Raw genomic sequence first — 15,248 nt, 5'->3', positions numbered from 1 at the left:
ATTAGCCATAGTAATGCATACATCTCTTCCCTCTCAAGCTTCCCTTCCCTCCCCCATCCCACCCATCTAGGTCTTCATAGAGCGCCAGACTGGACTCCCTGTGTAATACAGCAACTCACTAGCTATCCACTTTACATATGACAGTGTATATATGTTAATGCTATTTCTCCCATTCATCCCACTCTCTCTCCCCACCATTGCATCCACAAGCCCATTCTCTGTGTGTGCGTCTCCATTCCTTCCCTGTAAATAGGTTCATCTGTACCATTTTTCTAGATTCCATATAAATGTGTTAATATATTTGTTTTCCTCTTTCTGACTTACTTCACTCTGTAACAGACTCTAGGTTCACCTTTCTCTACTTCTTACTTTATTAAACATCCACAAATCTAGTTAACAAGGTCATGATGTTATGTTATTAGCAAGTGGTACAAAATAATTTCCAATTTAGAAGATAGAGCTCTGGAAAAAAAAGAAAACAAAGAAGAGGACAATGACAAACAGTACTGTTGGGAAAATATGTGTTGAGATTGGGTGAGGGCTAGAATAATCAAACTATGAAAAAGGGAAGACATACAGCACCTGCTGTTTCTGGGTAAAAATCCCTTTTGGCCAAGGTCTGATAATGGTCTTTACTGCTTTAATGAATCATACCATTAGCTTTAACCCAAATCTTAAGCAGTATACAACTCCATGAAATATCAACGTGAAGACACTTACTTATTTTCTTTCAACAAGTGCTTCTAATCAGAAATGTATCCAAGTTTCCAAAGGTTAGCAATGATTGGCTTAGCACAATCTGTATCCTTTTTGTCCAGAATTAATGAGCAATTTTGTTCAATCTCCTCCAGGGTTTCAGTTTAATTCAGTTCAGTTCAGTCGCTCAGTCGTGTCTGACTCTTTGCAACCCTGTGAGTCACAGCACACCAGGCCTCCCTGTCCATCACCAACTCTCGGAGTCCACCCAAACCCATATCCATTGAGTGAGTGATGCCATCCAGCCATCTCATCATCTGTTGTCCCCTTCTCCTCCTGCCCCCAATCCCTCCCAGGATCAGGGTCTTTCCCAATGAGTCAACTCTTTGCATGAGGTGGCCAAAGTATTGAAGTTTCAGCTTCAGCATCAGTCCTCCCAATGAAAACCCAGGACTGATCTCCTTTAGGATGGACTAGATGTAGAAATAATAACTTGCCTGAGGTTTGGGAGGTTTTGCTTTGTTTTTAATTGTTATGCCTTATTTTGTTCTCTTTCCTGAGCTGGAAAGCATAGGAGGGGTTAAGAAACTAGGTTTTGTCCATCAGAGCTTTTAATGATGTAGGATGCCCACTAAATGGTGGGCACAAGTGGTGAGAGAGCCATAAGTGGTGGAGACAGAGAGAGGCAACAGCTGTGTACAAGCTGGGGCTTCAGCGGGCATACATCCTGATCCAAAGTTCTCCAGCTCCAGGAGGCCTGGTTTTCTTCCTCAGAAAGACCAGGGATGGTGCTACTAAAATGCACTGAGCAGTGCTTCGAGTCCTACTTCGGATCCCAGAGTTTCATTTCCTTATGTCCTATTAGGAATAATAACAGATACAAAGCATACTTATGCTCACCGCCTTTGACACTCTCAAATTTGTCCATTTGATATTCTGAAACAATACCTGTTTTTCCCCATTTCCTACCTTCTTTTTCTTGTTTTTTCTTTAAGATTTTTTGATGACTGTTTTAAAGTCTTTATTGAATTTGTTACAATATTGCTTGTTTTCTGTTTTGCTTTTTGTCTGCAAGGCAAGGCATGTGGGATCTTAGTTCTCCAAGCTGGGATTGAACCTGCACCCCCTGCAGGGGAAGGCAAAGTTCTAACCACTGGACCACCAGGGAGGTCTTCACATTCTTCCTCTTTGTCTTTCCATTTTCCTTTATTTTCACTTAAAAGATTGATTATCTGGGTTCAAATATCAGTTTTCCTACTTCCTATATGATCTTGGACAAAGATGTACCTCAGTTTCCTCTTCTTTAGAGAAGGGATGATAATACCATCTCCACTTAGAAGGGTTTTGTGGGATTAAAGGACTTGCACACATGAAAGATTTAGAACAATGTGTGGCTTATTATAAAGATGGGCTGTTACAGGTGGGAATAGGGAGTTGCGGGTGTTGGTTGAATTTTGAGTCAATGAAGTTAAATGAAAGAGCTTTATCAATTTTCTTTGCATGGTCCTTGAATCTTGTTCATGAGAAGAGATGTTTAGGTGCTCTCACTGAGTGTTTCAAGGTTTCTTTTTTGTAGAGGTACAGAACAAAAGAGGCTTCAGCCAGGAAGAATTCACAGTAGCCAAATAAATAAATAATATGCAGCAACAATAAAAGAGGAAAGTGCCGCACTCATGAGTTGAGAATTGGCAAGTAATTTAGTACAACCTTTCTCGAAGTCAATTTGGCAATGTGTATTGAAAGACATAAAATGTGCAAGCTTTTTGACATAGTAATTTTGCTTTTGGGCATTGTACCCAAGGACATAACTAAGGATGTGGGAAAGATTGAGCTTCCAGAGTATTCACTGGAGTATTATTTGAAAAAGCAAAAGCTGGAAATCACCTAGCATTCAGTTGGTTAAGCAAACTATAGTGCTTTCGAACAATGAGCCACTATGCTATAAAATTTTTGAATTTGTTAAAATGGAGAGATGATCATAATATACCAGTAAACGAAAACAGCACCTTCAAATCAATAGGGTTTGATCTGCATATGGTGTGATAGAAAGGGGAGTTTAGGGGCTTATTCACCAAGATGCTACGGTGGTCCTCTTTGAGTGGGTTAGATTGGGTATGGCTTTAATTTTTCTTTCTTTTTCTACATGTATTCTGATTTCTGATTGTAGACAAGTATCCCTTGTCTACAATGGATGGTATGGACCTAACAGAAGCAGAAATGGTATGGACCTAACAGAAGCAGAAGATACTAAGAAGAGGTGGCAAGAATACACAGAAGAAGTGTACAAAAAAGATCTTCACGACCAAGATAATCACGATGGTGTGATCACTCACTTAGAGTCAGACATCCTGGAATGTGAAGTCAAATGGGCCTTAGAAAGCATCACTATGAACAAAGCTAGTGGAGGTGATGAAATTCCAGTTGAGCTGTTTCAAATCCTGAAAGATGACGCTGTGAAAGTGCTGCACTTAATATGCCAGCAAATTTGGAAAACTCAGCAGTGGCCACAGGACTGGAAAAAGTTAGTTTTTATTCTAATCCCAAAGAAAGGCAATGCCAAAAATGCTCAAACTACCACACAATTGCACTCATCTCATCTGCTAGTAACGTAATGCTCAAAATTCTCCAAGCCAGGCTTCAGCAGTACGTGAACTGTGAACTTCCAATGTTCAAGCTGGATTTAGAAAAGGCAGTGGAACCAGAGATCAAATTGCTAACATCTGCTGGATCATCGAAAATGCAAGAGAGTTCCAGAAAACCATCTATTTTTGCTTTATTGACTATGCCAAAACTTTTGACTGTGTGGATCACAATAAACTGTGGAAAATTCTGAAAGAGATGGGAATACCAGAGCACCTGACCTGCCTCTTGAGAAACCTATATACAGGTCAGGAAGCAACAGTTAGAACTGGACATGGAACAACAGACTGGTTCCAAATAGGGAAAGGAGTATGTCAAGGCTGTATATTGTCACCCTGCTTATTTAACTTATATGCAGAGTACATCATGAGAAACCCTGGGCTGGAAAAAGCACAAGCTTGAATCAAGATTGCTGGGAGAAATATCAATAACTTCAGATATGCAGATGATACCACCCTTATGGCAGAAAGTGAAGAGGAACTAAAAAGCCTCTTGATGAAAGTGAAAGAGGAGAGTGAAAAAGTTGGCTTAAAGCTCAACATTCAGAAAACAAAAATCATGGCATCTGGTCCCATCACTTCATGGGAAATAGATGGGGAAACAGTGGAAACAGTGTCAGACTTTATTTTGGGGGGCTCCAAAATCACTGCAGGTGGTGACTGCAGCCATGAAATTAAAAGATGCTTACTCCTTGGAAGAAAAGTTATGACCAACCTCGAGAGCATATTCAAAAGCAGAGACATTACTTTGCCAACAAAGGTCCATCTAGTCAATGCTATGGTTTTTCCAGTGGTCATGTATGGGTGTGAGAGTTGGGCTGTGAAGAACGCTGAGTGCTGAAGAATTGATGCTTTTGAACTGTGGTGTTGGAGAAGACTCTTGAGAGTCCCTTGGACTGCAAGGAGATCCAACCAGTCCATTCTGAAGGAGATCAGCCCTGGGATTTCTTTGGAAGGAATGATGCTGAAGCTGAAACTCCAGTACTTTGGCCACCTCATGCGAAGAGTTGACTCATCGGAAAAGACTGATGCTGGGAGGGATTGGGGGCAGAAGGAGAAGGGGACGACAGAGGATGAGATGGCTGGATGGCATCAGTGACTCGATGGACGTGAGTTTGAGTGAACTCCGGGAGTTGGTGATGGACAGGGAGGCCTGGTGTGCTGCGATTCATGGTGTTGCAAAGAGTCAGACATGACTGAGCGACTGGACTGAACTGAACTGAACTGATCCCTTTTTCAGTTTTATCTGCCAGTCAAATGAAAATTGAAAGGCTTCAAGAGTCCAAGTTTCATGTTTGATTTTTAAGAATTCTGAAAACATGTTGTGCCCACATTTTATGTAAATCTTGGCTTCCAAAAAATCTAGCAAATGCCAGTCCAGATATTTACTTTCTCATCTGTGGGATGGTTACAGGAATGAGAAAACTGCCTCTGTGAGGCTGTGTGGATCAGAATAATCCAAACCCAAATCCAAAATAATAAATGTGGAAGTAATTTGAAGCTTGTACATGTGTCATTTGGAACTTACAATTAATCTGGAAGAGCAATACTTGATGAAGAGAGGGATAATCTATGATTGAATAGCCAAAATGACATGATTCCTTTTTGCCCAGTTTGTGCAGAACTGTTGTTTCCCAGGGTTCTTTGGAGTAGGGATCCTCAACCTTTTTGGCACCAGGGACTGGTTTCGTGGAAGACAATTTTTCCATAGACTAGGGGCGGGAGTAAGGGGGAATGGTTCTGGAATGATTCTCTTATCGAGCACACAACCTAGGTCTCTCACACTGCAATTCACAGTAGGGTTTGAGCTCCTATGAGAATCTAATGCCACTGCTGATCTGACAGGAAGCAGGGCTCAGGCAGTGATGCAAATGATGGGGAGCGGCTGTAAATACAGATGAAGCTTTGCTCACTTGCTCACTGCTCAGCTCCTGCTGGGCAGCCTGGCTCCTAACAGGCCATGATCCAGTACCTTCCACGGTTGGGGGATGGGGGACCCCTGCTTTAGACAGTACCTGATCATCCCATGAGATAGGTACTGAAGAACCCAACTGCTCAAGAAACTGCCAACACTGGCTAACAATTTTGTGAAAGTTCAGATTTCCGAATACAGAAATAATCAGAGTGAAGAAATAGTCAGGATAAGAGTTTTTAGACATAGATTTAGCAGCTCACTTATAATGGCAAATAAATATGTCACAGGGGAATAGTCTATCACCAAAAACCTCTTACATGCCTTGATGTTTAGTTGTAATTACATCACAAAAGATAACCGGCTAAAGTCAGCATGAACTCTCCGCCAGCATTAGAAATGATATAGCAGATGCTTCATTTTAAAAACCCTCAAATATAACACACTTTTTTGCATTAAGAGTAAGTAAAAAATGTAGGTTAAAAATGATAGCTAAAACATATTTACTGCTTGCTGTTTCCCAAGAATTGTGCTAAGTAATTTGCTTGCATTATCTTACGTGGTTCTCAAAGTCTGGTTTCCAGATCAGTAGCATCAGCATCCTCTGTTAATTTAATAAAAACACAAATTCCTTGGGCCCCATCATCTCAAATCTTTTACATCAGAAACTATAGTGAGGCCCAGTGATCCATAGGTCAACAGTTTCTCCAGGTGATTGTTTTAAACCATTTTAAAATTGCATATAGTTTACAATGCCTCATTAGTTTCAGGTGTACAGCAAAGTTATACATACATACATATATATAAGAATATCTATATGTGTATACATATACGAAAGTGAAAGTGAAGTCACTAAGTCGTGTCTGACATTCTGCGACCCCATGGACTGTAGCCTACAACGCTTCTCCGTCCATGAGATTTTCCAGGCAAGAGTACTGGAGTGGGTTGCCATTTCCTTCTCCAGAGGATCTTCCTAACCCAGGGATCGAACCTGGGTCTCCCCCATTGTAGGCAGATGCTTTACCATCTGAGCTACCAGGGAAGTCAAGAATATCTATAGGGTTGGCCAAAATGTTCATTCAGGTTTTTCCATAGCATCTCACTATGTACATCTTACTATGTATGTATACATACATACATAATATGTATGTCTTAGTAATGCTTAGTAATGTCTTCTTAGTGACCCCATGGACTGTAGCTCGCCAGGCTCCTCTGTCCATGGAATTCTCCAGGCAAGAATCCTAAATTGGTTTACTATTTGCTTCACTGGGGGATCTTCCTGACTCAGGGATTCAAAGCTGATCTCTGCACTGCAGGCAGATTCTTTACCATCTGAGCCACCAGGAAGCCTATATATATGTGTGTATATACATATATATATATAAACACACACACATTTTATTTCAGATTATTTTCCATTATAAGTTATTTGTTTTTTGTTTAGTCGCTAAGTCGTATCCAACTCTTTTTTGACCCCATAACTGTAGCTCGCCAGGTTCCTTTGTCCAAGGGATTTCACAGGCAAGAATACTGGAGTGGGTTGCCCTTTCCTTCTCCAGGGATCTTCCCAGACCAGGGATTGAACCTGCATCTCCTGTATTGGCAGGTGGATAATTTACCTCGGAGTCATCAGGGAAGCCCTGTTATAGGTTCTTAAAAGACAAAAAAGATCTTCACAGACCAGATAATCATGACAGTGTGATCACTCACCTGGAGCCAGACATCCTGGAATGTAAAGTCAAATGGGCCTTAGAAAGCATCACTATGAACAAAGCTAGTGGAGGTGATGGAATTCCAGTTGAGCTATTTCAAATCCTAAAAGATGATGCTGTGAAAGTGCTGCACTCAGTATGCCAGCAAATTTGGAAAACTCAGCAGTGGCCACAGGACTGTAAAAGGTCAGTTTTCATTTCAATCCCAAAGGCAATGCCAAAGAATGCTCAAAGTAACGCACAATTGCACTCTCACACGCTAGTAAAGAAATGCTCAAAATTCTCCAAGCCAGGCTTTAGCAATACATGAACTGTGAACTTCCAGATGTTCAAGCTGGTTTTAGAAAAGGCAGTGGAACCAGAGATCAAATTGCCAACATCCACTGGATCATTGAAAATGCAAGAGAGTTCCAGAAAACCATCTCTTTCTGCTTTATTGACTATGCCAAAACCTTTGACTGTGTGGATCACAATAAACTGTGGAAAATTCTGAGAGAGATGGGAATACCAGAGCACCTGACCTGCCTCTTGAGAAATCTGTATGCAGGTCAGGAAGCAACAGTTAGAGCTGGACATGGAACAACAGACTGGTTCCAAATAGGAAAAGGAGTGTGTCAAGGCTGTATATTGTCACCCTGCTTATTTAGCTTATATGCAGAGTACATCATGAGAAACGCTGGACTGGAAAAAGCGCAAGCTGGAATCAAGATTACCAGGAGAAATATCAATAACCTCAGATATGTAGATGACACCACCTTTATGGCAGGAAGTGAAGAAGAACTAAAGAGCCTCTTGATGAAAGTGAAAGTGGAGAGTGCAAAAGTTGGCTTAAAGCTCAATATTCAGAAACCTAGCATCATGACATTCGGTTCCATCACTTCATGCAAATAGATGGGGAAACGTGTTAGACTTTATTTTTTTGGTCTCCAAAATCACTGCAGATGGTGATTGCAGCCATGAAATTAAAAGACGCTTACTTCTTGGAAGGAAAGTTATGACCAACCTAGATAGCATATTGAAAAGCAGAGACATTACTTTGTCAACAAAGGTCCATCTAGTCAAGGCTATGGTTTTTCCAGTGGTCATGTATGGATATGAGAGTTGGACTATAAAGAAAGCTGAGTGCTGAAGAATTGATGCTTTTGAACTGTGGTGTTGGAGAAGACTCTTGAGAGTCCCTTGGAGTGCGAAGCAATTCAACCAGCCTATCCTAAAGGAGATCAGTCTTGGATGTTCATTGGTAGGACTGATGTTGAAGCTGAAACTCCAATACTTTGGCCACCTGATGAGAAGAGCTGACTCATCTGAAAAGACCCTGATGCTGGGAAAGTTTGGGGGCAGGAGGAGAAGGGGACGACAGAGGATGAGATGGTTGGATGGCATCACTGACTCAATGGATATGGGTTTGGGTGGACTCCGAGAGTTGGTGATGGACAGGGAGGCCTGGCGTGCTGCAGTTCATGGGATCGCAAAGTGTTGGACACGACTGAGCGACTGAACTGAAGTGAAAAGACATTGCATATGCTACCCTGTACCATACAGTTGGTTCCTGTCATTTAATTGATTTTTATACAGCAGTCTGTATCTCTTAATCTCAAGATCCTAATATATCCCCTTATCTCTTTTTGTAACTGTAAGTTTATTTTTTGTTTTCTGTTTTGTAAATACGTTCTTTTATGTCATATTTTTAGATCCTATATATAAGTGATATCATATGGTATTTATCTTTGTCTGACTTCACTTAGTATGATAATCTCTAGGTCCATCCATGTTGCTGCACATGGCATTATGTCACTATTTCTTATGATTGAGTAATATTCTGTTCATAGGTATTGCTTTATATGATCTTTATATGTGCTCATTTTGAGGCCGTTGAAATTATTCCTCATTCTAACTGCATGTTTCTGCTGTTATTATAGCTATTCTATAGTTAAAGAAATGAAAAGATAAAGATTATAAGCATTTTTTCTGAGGGCCAATAAGTAAGTTTTCAGTCCAGGATATGAAATCATATCTCCCTGTGTTTCAAAGCCAGTGACGACTATCACTGCTGAACCTGAATATTAAATGCTCTTCTTTTCCTACTCTTATTGCATCTCCAAAGTAAGTGGTAGCATGAGTTGTATTGAGATGAGAGATTTAGATAGAATCCAGGATTCCAAACATCCATTTCAGTTCAGTTATTGATATTTCTCCCAGCAATTCAGATTCCAGCTTGTGCTCCATCCAGCCTGGCATTTCGGCATGATGTACTCTGTATATGTTAAATAAGCAGGGTGACAATATACAGCCTTGATGTACTCCTTTCCTGATTTGGAATCAGTCTGTTGTTCCATGTCCGGTTCTGACTGTTGCTTCTTAATCTGCATAGTGATTTCTCAAGAGGCAGGTAAAGTTGTTTGGTATTCCTATCTCTTTAAGAATTTTCCAGTTTGTTGTGAGCCACACAGTCAAAGCCTATTGCATCATCAATAAAGAAGTTTTTATGGAACACTGTTGCTTTATCTGTGATCCATCAGATGTTGGCAATTTGATCTCGTTCCTCTACCTTTTCTAAATCCAGCTTGAACATCTGGAAGTTCTCAGTTCATGTACTGTTGAGGCCTAGCTTGGAGAATTTTGAGCATCACTTTGCTAGTGTGAGATGAGTGCAATTGTGCTGTAGTCTGAACATTCTTTGACATTGGCTTTCTTTGGGACTGGAATGGAAACTGACCTTTTCCAGTCCTGTGGCCAGTGCTGAATTTTCCAAATTTGCTGGCATATTGAGTGCAGCACTTTCACAGCATCATCTATTAGGATTTGGAATAGCTCAACTGGAATTCCGTCACCTCCCCTATGTTTGTTCATGGTGATGTTTGCTCAGGCCCACTTGATTTCACACTCCAGAATGTCTGGCTCTAGAGTGATCACACCATCATAGTTATCTGAGTCATGAAGATCTTTTTTTGTATAGTTCTTCTGTGTATTCTTGCCACATCTTCTTAAATATCTTTTACTTCTCCTAGGTCCATACGATTTCTTTATTGTGCCTCTCTTTTCATGAAATATACTCTTGGTATCTCCAGTTTTCTTGAAGGGATTTCTAGTCTTTCCTATTTTATTGTTTTCCTCTATTTCTTTCCATTGATCACTGAGGAATGCTTTCTTATCTCTCCTTGCTATTCTTTGGAACTCTGCATTCAGATGCTTATATCCTTCCTTTTATCCTTTGCATTTAGCTTCTCTTCTTTTTCCAGATATTTGTAAGGCCCCCTCAGACAACCATTTTGCCTTTTTGCACTTCTTTTTCTTGGGGATGATTTTGATCCCTGCCTCCTGTACAATGTCAGGAACCTCCATCCATAGTTCTTCAGGTACTCTGTCTATCAGATCTAATCTCTTGAATCTATTTGTTATTTCCACTGTATAATCATAAAGTATTTGATTCAGGTCATATCTGAATGGTCTGGTGGTTTTCCCTACTTTCTTAAATTTTGTGATAACGAGTTTATGGTCTGAGCCACAGTCAGCTCCCAGTCTTGTTTTTGCTGACTGTATAGAGCTTCTCCATCTTTGACTGCAAAAAATATAATCAATCTAAATGTGATATTGACTATCTGGTGATGTCCACATGTAGAGTCTTCTCTTGTGTTGTTGGAAGAGGGTGTCTGATATGATCAGTGTGTTCTCTTGGCAAAACTGTGTTAGCCTTTGTCCTGCTTCATTTTGTATTCTGAGGCCAAATTTGCCTGTTACTCCAGGTATCTCTTGACTTCCTACTTTGCATTCCAGTCCCCTATATTAAATAGGACATCTTTTTTTTTTTTTTTTGGTGTTAGTTCTAGAAGTTCTTGTAGGTCTTCATAGAACCGTTCATCAATTGTTCAGCTTCTTCAGCATTACTGGTTAGGGCATATATTTGAATTACTCTGATATTGAATGGTTTGCCTTGGAAATGAACAGAGATCATTCTGTCACTTTTGAGACTTATCCAAGTACTGAAGTTTGGACTCTTTTGTTGACTATGATGGCTACTCCATTTCTTCTAAGGGATTCTTGCCTACAATAGGAGATATAATGGTCATCTGAGTTAAATTCTCAGTGATTCTTAAAATGTCAATGTTCTCAGTGATTCTTAAAATGTCAATGTTCACGCTTACCATCTCCCGTTTGACCACTTCCAATTTACCTTGATTCATGAATCTAACACTCCAGGTTCCTATGCAATATTGTTCTTTACCGCATTGGACTTTAGTTCCATTACCTGTCACATCCACAACTGGGTGTTGTTTTTGCTTTGGCTCCATCTCTTCATGCTTTCTGGAGTTATTTCTCCACTCTTCTCTAGTAGCAGGTTGGACACCTACTCACCTGGATAGTTTATTGTTCAGTTTCCTGTCTTTTTTCTTTTTGATACTGTTCATGGGGTTCTCAAGGGAAGAATACTGAAGTGGTTTGCCATTCCCTTCTCCAGTGGATGACATTTTGTTAGAACTCTCCACCATGACCCATTCATCTTGGTTGGCCTTACATGGCATGGCTCATAGTTTCATTGAGTTAGACAAGGCTGTGGTCCATGTGATCAGTTTGGTTTACTCCGGAAGCACTTCTAAGTGAGAAGTTGTTCATGTGAAGGAGGTTTTGGTTCCAAACCCCAGTGTTGATCTTTACCTCTGATAAGCTGGCCTAAATCATATGGATCCAGAAGGACTTTATTAGCTTATTGATGGCCTCAATGTCTCAACTAAAACTGGGTAGACTTGGAGGTAATCTCTCTGAGCCCTCACACAGATCTCAGCTCTCTAGGATCTGTTAATAGCAAGACCAGGCTATTCTTTGGAATAGAAGAGAACAGAAAGAATAGAACAGAAAGTCCCTTTTGCCAGAAATTTGTACAGATTATGTAGGATGGGCTTCTTTCTAGTGATTCTATAGGGAAAAGCAATTTGCAAGACACAGTTCTGAGATTTCCAAAAGGGGGAGAGACTGCTTCCACATAGACTTAGAACTTAATCCTTTTCCATTGAGCTCAGAAAGATAAATGCTCTTCACCCCTCCAATGTGACATCCCTTTTATTTTTGTAATTATTTTTTATTGGAGTACAGCTGATATACAATGGTATATTAGTTTCTGCTGTATGACAAATGAAGCACCTATACATATTATATATATGTATATATATACCGGAGAAGGCAATGGCAACCCACTCTAGTACTCTTGCCTGGAAAACCCCATGGGCAGAGGAGCCTGGTAGGCTGCAGTCCATGGGGTCGGTTCGAGTCGGACACGACTGAGCAACTTCACCTTCACTTTTCACTTTCATGCATTGGAGAAGGAAATGGCAACCCACTCCAGTGTTCTTGCCTGGAGAATCCCAGGGATGGGGGAGCCTGGTGGGTTGCTGTCTGTGGGGTTGCACAGAGTCGGACACAACTGAAGCAACTCAGCAGCATATATATACCACTTTTTTTAGATTCTATTCACATACGAATCATTATAGAGTATTGAGTAGAGTTCCCCATGGTATACAATAGTCCTTATTAGTTATCTATTTTATATATAGTGGGACTCCCCTGGTGGCTCAGACATTAAAGAATCTACCTGCAATGTGGGAGACCCGAGTTTGATTCCTGGGTCAGGAAGATCTCCTGGAGAAGGCAATGGCCAGCCACTCCAGTATTCTTGGCTAGAAAAGCCCATGGCCATAGGAGCCTGGTGGGCTACAGTCCATAGGTTGCAAACAGTTGGACACAACTGAGAGATGACTACTTTTACTTTCCCTTTTTTGTATATAGAGTAGTATGTGCATGTCCCTTTTAGCCCATCTGCCCTGAGCCTCCCAGGGAGAGTGAAGAGGAAACTTATACTTCCCCTAGAGGTCACCAAGATAGTGGTCATAAGATCATCTCCTAGAGGGGGCAGAAACAGATATCAAACCTATTACTAAACATTTCAAAGTGTGACTTTATTTTTACAAAGAGAAAGATTAGAACATTTTATTTGGTGGAAGCCTTCATAGAGACTTTTAAAGCTGCTCGGGTTTTTCTCTAGTTGTACTGAGTGGGGTCTACTCTCTAATTGTGGTGCACAGGCTTCTCATTGTGGTGGCTTCTCTTGTTGCAGAGCACAGGTTCTAGGCACATGGGCTTCTGAAGATGTGGCTTAGGGGTTCAGCAGTTGTGGCTCCTGGGCTCTAGAACATGAACTCAATAGCTGTGGCACCTGGGCTTAGTTGTCCCCACGTTTGTGGGATCTTCCTGGACCAGGGATAGAACCCATGTTCCCTGCATTGGCAGGTGAATTCTTATCCACTGTACCACAAGGGAAGCCCCATAGAGGCATTTTTAAGGGTTTGGTTTATCAATTATCAGGAATGTAAATAAAATGTGAGATGTGAATTTGAATGGAAAATAGTTTTTTTTTTTCCAACCCTTCAAGTTAAATTAAAAATTAATTGCTCACCCCTCTCATGAATCTTCTTTCTATGAACAACCCAGATTACCTGTGATATGTTTTATGGTCTGCCTGATAGTCATTTTAACCTTCCTCTTTCTTAACCTAACCTTGTTTTTACTGTCCTACTGCATGTGTGGGCAGGGGTTTGAGATGTGGTAAGTGTCACCATTGGTAAATGATTGACATTTACTAATCAATGGTAAATCATGATTGACACAGCCTTAGCTACAAATTAGGATCACAAGGCTGGGGGACTTACACACCTCTCCCTCTTAGGTCCCACCCTACTGATTGGTTCTGGGCTTTGATAAAATGTTGGCAGGATGGAGTTGAGTTAGCCATTAAGACAAATGTAGCTGAGGGTTCTTGGAAAGGTTGTTCGCACTGACTTCTCTAAACAATAAGATTACAAGAAATAAACACCTCTCTTTCTTTGCATGATATTATATTCGCTTGTGATTCCTGCAACACTAACAGCCATCTTGAAACCCTGAGGTGCCTAGCCCAAGAAGATGAACAGATGTGCTATGGGGAGGGGCATGAATGAAGATGGTAGAGGCTTCATTCTTGACAGTATTGGCTCAGAGCCAACTTATCTTCAGATTTATTTCTATGTGCAATCATACATAGGATTTAAAGTATTTTTCAAATTCTTAAAAATTATTTGCAGCCAGGAATATTGTGATCAACTCACCTGTTTTCAGGGAATAACTAATGTCACTAGCTCTAATTGACTGTACAGTTTTGGTCAAAGCTTAGGCTGAGGCAACTATTTTAAAGTGTGATTAGAGTGGTTCTCAATTCAGAGGATGGATGGTGATGGAAAGGAATATAACAGAATCATCTAGGGGGATTTTATAAAAACAGACATATATCCTATCTCAGCTCTTTGGGAAGATGGGTTGTATTGGAATCATGGGGGTAAGTATTATACACAGAGAAAAAACTAGGGAAACATTTTGAAAAACTTCCTAGGTAATTTGGATATATTTCCACACATACCTCATCTAGAATGAGGAAAGTATTAGCTTCTTACTAATCATTTAAATCAGGGCTTCCCTGGTGGCTCAGTGGTAAAGAATTTCCCTGCTAGTGCAGGAAACATGGGTTCAATCCCTGGGACAGGAAAATCTCCTGGAGAAGAAGATGGCAACTCACTCCACTATTCTTCCCTGGGAAAGCCCATGGACAGAGGAGACTGTCAGGCTATAATCCATGGGGTCACAAAAGAGTCAGACAGGACTTAGGGACTGACCATGAGCACCAGCTTTCATTTAAATTACAAGACTCTAAATTTCAACTCTATAGTAAACTAGAGTACAAGAAATATCTGGTCTTTGTTATAGTCTAGGAATAATTAGATTTTATTCAACTGATCCTGCCCTCATTGATTTCCTTTACAGTGTGTGTGCTAAGTTGCTTCAATCGTGTCTGACTCTTTGTGACCCCATTGACTGTAGTCCACCAGGCTCCTCTATCCATGCGATTCTCCAGAGCCATGATTAAACATTGTCTTCATTGGTCACAAGTCTTTACATGTTGTTCAGTGGCTAAGTAATGTGCAACTCTTTGCAACCCCATGGACTGCAGTGCTCTAGACTTCCCTATCCTTCAATATCTCCCAGAGTTTGCTCAAACTCATGTTCACTGAATTGGTGATGCCGTCCAAGCATCCTGTCCTCTATTGCCCCCTTCTTCTCCTGATCCAATCTTTACTTGGATATAAAATACTTAAATATATATATGTGTGTGTGTGTATATATATACACAACTTATAAAAATATAATTTGTACAGTTGCTTATCTCCAAGAATCTCAAGGACATTTTTAAGAGACTCAAATGTTTCTTGA

The sequence above is a fragment of the Capra hircus genome, chromosome 1, assembly GCF_001704415.2.
Source record: "Capra hircus breed San Clemente chromosome 1, ASM170441v1, whole genome shotgun sequence".
Lineage (NCBI taxonomy): Eukaryota > Metazoa > Chordata > Mammalia > Artiodactyla > Bovidae > Capra > Capra hircus.
This window is presented reverse-complemented; position numbering follows the sequence as displayed.